The sequence below is a fragment of the Macaca nemestrina genome, chromosome 11 (assembly GCF_043159975.1).
Source record: "Macaca nemestrina isolate mMacNem1 chromosome 11, mMacNem.hap1, whole genome shotgun sequence".
Lineage (NCBI taxonomy): Eukaryota > Metazoa > Chordata > Mammalia > Primates > Cercopithecidae > Macaca > Macaca nemestrina.
In genome coordinates, this window is record NC_092135.1 from 44,704,385 (window position 1) to 44,708,604 (window position 4,220).

The window sequence follows — 4,220 nt, forward strand, 5'->3', positions numbered from 1 at the left end:
TGACAAACCTAAAATCCTTCAAAAATGTCTTGTTGACAACAGCCTGGGACTTTCCTTACTTTTTGAACTTTACCCCCCTGTATGGGAGGAAGTCAAATAGCCAGAGGTATCCCTCGGAAGTTTTAATGAGGTTTATTTACTTTTATTTTCCTTCCATACTTAGGTATTTTCCATTGTTAACAGCTCTGTGGACAAAAGCATTTAGTCAGGCATGAGCTTCTAAATCCAATTTATCTTTCATTTGGAAAAAATAGAAAAGACTTGTACTTTTTATTTTTATGCCATGCATAAAGAACCAACACACCAAACTCATGAAAACCCAAATTACTGATACAAGTTGAGAGTAAAATGTGGCTAATTTTTTTTTTTTTTTTTTTTTTCCAGATAGCAACCACTACCAGTGTTGAACACAGGGGTGCAAACGAGACCACACTGTCCCGGACATCTGCTGCTGTATTGGTATGGGAGCATGACTCAGAGGAAGAAATGAATAAAGTGTTTATATCCAAAGGGATTCTAAATATTCTGGAATATAAAGACTGATAGAAGATTACCAAAGGGCTCACTTAACAAAGTGTGAAACTTTAACTCCATAACTACATGTAACAGCTGATTATAAAACAGTAATACATTATGGCATGTATTAAGATTCTAGAGTCCTTTTTAACCCTTAACATCCCTAGTTCTCCCAGACAAAATGTGGCAAACTCCCTGAAATTTTTAACCATACCATGTGTGAGTCGATTGAGAAAGAATTCGTAATAAAGGTTAAAACCACAATAGCTTCTGAGCATGCTAAGGAGGGAAAATAGGTAGACATTAAATTTAAAGATGTATTTCCTGCCCTTTCAGATAGGGGATATGTTGTGATATGGACATAGACACACATATACCATAGAGTCTAAAATTGTGCTATTACATAAGGTGACATAAGAGGCCAGATAATATATTTATTTTTAAACCTTCAGTTTTAATCAGCTTAACTGATTAACAACAATTACACCTCTCTTAGAATCATTAATAGGAAAGTAACGATTTTTTTTTTTTTTTTACAGTCAAGGCATATTTAAATGCCAGAATAAATACCCACATTCACATAAACACACTAGAAGAAAAAATAATCAAAGTCTTTTAGGAAAATAAAAGATAAAAATGTGAGCAAAGTGTTTATAGTAGATAATTCTAGCATATTATCATTCCTGCTTTAAGTGGTGTGATCTTTGAAACTCATTTAATCCTGGAAACACTTTAGAGAGCTTCAAAACCTAATTTGGAATTTGTCTAACTCAGAAAAAAGCAAAATATCATATAATCAAAGAAAAGATTTTTGCTGTGGTAAAACATAGATAAAATTAAAAACCATAACAAGTGGTCTGATAGATTAGCATTTCAGCTGCCTTCAACACAGCACAAAATTTCCTATATTCAAGTGAAACTGCTTGTGGGATATACATGAGTACCAAGGAAAGGGGCTTCCAGTCCACACAAAGAGAATCACTTCTGTAGAATCTTTGGATGATAAGGCTAAGGGGATGGCATGGTGAGGCAAACAGAATCCAAGGCAGAGGGAGCTTGGTCCTTACAGTGATCTATAACCGATGATATGCACAGGGTGGTCTCTGGGCCAGTAGCATTAACATTGCCTGGTGTGGCAGGCAGACTAATGGCTCCACAAAAATATCCACAATTGATTCCTGGAAACTTGTGAATATGTTACCTTACATGGCAAACAGAACTTTGCAGATGTGATTAAATTAAAGGTCTTGAGAGGGAAAGAGCATCTTGAATTATCCAGATGGGTCCATTGTAAGCACAAGAGTTGTTATAAGTGAAAGACAGACACAGGAGAGTCAGGGGTCAGAGTCAGAAAGATACTAATATTTGAAGATGCTACTTTGATGAAGACACTTTGAAGACGAAGGAAGGAAGCATGAGCCAAAGAATGCAGACAGTGTCTAGAAGCTGGAAGAGGCATGGAGACTGATATGGTTCGGCTGCGTCCACACCCAAATCTCTTCTGGAATTCCCACATGTTGTGGAAGGGACCTGGTGGGAGGTAACTGCATCACGGCAGCAAGTCTTTCTCATGCTGTTCTTGTGATGGTGCATAGGTCTCATATGATCTGATGGTTTTAAAAAGAGAAGTTCCCTTGCACAAGCTCTCTCTTTGCCTCCTGCCATTCATATAAGAGATGACTTGCTCTTTCTTGCCTTTGCTCATGATTGTGAGGCTTCTCCAGCCATATGGAATTGTAAGTCCAATTAAACCTCTTTCTTTCATAAATTTCCCAGTCTTGGGTATGTCTTTATCAGCAGTGTGAAAGTGGACTAATACAGAGACAACGTCTCTCCTAGAGCACCCAGAAAGAGAACACCTTGATTTTAGTCCAGGCAGACCTGTTTCTGACTTCTGATCTCCAGAATCATAGAATAATAAATTTGTATTGTTTTAATCACCTAATTTTGGGTAATTTGTCAGGGAAGCAATAGGAAACTAATACACCTGTGAACGTTTTAGAACTGTGAATTCCCAGGAACTACTCAAGACTTGATGAATCAAAAACCTAGAGGAAAGGAGCAGAAAACCATTTTAACAAGTCTTTCAAGTGATTCTGATGCACATGACATTTTGAGAACTACTGCTCTATCTCAATTCCTCTTCTACACTGAATTTTGCTTAAATATACAGCACACAATATACATTTTTTGAACCATGCCATACTGAAGAAATTAATTACAAGATGAATGATAAAATTAAAATTAAAAGACCTGTATCAGTTATCTATTTTTGTGTAATAAATTAGTGCAAACTTAGCAGCTTAAAACATTTATTCCACAGTTTCTGTGCATCAGGTATTTGTGCAAAAATCAGCAGGTCAGGAGTTTGAGACCTGCCTGACCAACATAGTGAAACCCTATCTCTAGTAAAAATACAAAATTAGCTGGGTGTGGTGGCGCATGCCTGCACTTGGGAGGCTGAGGCAGAACTGCTTGAACCTGGGAGGTGGAGATTACAGTGAGCCAGGATCGCACCACTGCATCCTTTGTTTCAAGGTCTCTCACAAGGCTGCAATCAGAGTATTAGCCAGGACTGGGGCTTATCTGAAGGCTCAACTGGGTAAATATCCACTTTGTGCTTACTTAAATGAAGTCTGCAAAACTTCATTTCCTCAAGGGCTCTGGGACTAAGGGCCTCAGTTCCTAGGAGGCTACTGGCCAGAAGCCTCATTTTCTTGCCACGTGGCAAGATATTTACCCTTTTTGGTAAATATGACAGCCAGGATAAAGAATAATCTTTTATAGACTATCAAGCTATTAACTATAGACTATAGCTATTAAGATGAAAGTTAGTTTCTTGTAAACTAATCACAGAAGAGAAATCCCATTCTATTCTATCCCATCTCACTCTTTTCTATTGATTAGAAGCAAGTCATTGAGCTAGCCCACACTTGAGGGGAGGGGATTACACAAGAGTAAAAATACCAGGACGGCCAGGCGAGGTGGCTCACGCCTGTAATCCCAGCACTTTGGGAGGCTGAGGCAGGTGGATCATGTGGTCAGGAGATTGAGACCATCCTGGCTAAGACAGTGAAACCCCGTCTCTACTAAAAATACAAAAACTCAGCCGGGCGTGGTGCTGGGCACCTGTAGTCACAGCTACTTGGGAGGCTGAGGCAGGAGAATGGCGTGAACCCAGGAGGCAGAGCTTGTAGTGAGCCGAGATCGCACCACTGCACTCCAGCCTGAGTGACAGAGTGAGACACTGTCTCAAAAAAAAAAAAAAAAAAAAAAAATACCAGAAGTTGGAAATTATTAGAGGCCATGAGAGAGTTTGCTTGCTATAGGCCCCAAAATAGTTAAAAACATGTTACAACCAAATTGAATATTTTAATATTTTATTTTTCCTATATTATTTTTCCTGAATTTATACATTATTTTAGAAAATTTATGTCAGAAAATGGATTCCTACAGCTCTTTCAGCAACTACATTCCTCTTTTTACTCAGATTTTCCCTGAGGACTTAGACTCAAAAGCCATCCCCCAAGATACTATATTATTTCCATTCAAGTCTGTTCTTGTGTCTTTGGCATGAAATCTACCTGACATTAAATATATTACTAATAAATTTAAGAATTACAACTATACATTGAATGATTCTCATGTCAAAGTGTTGTACAAATTAAAATTATTATTAACATAAAATCTACAAAAAGTAATCC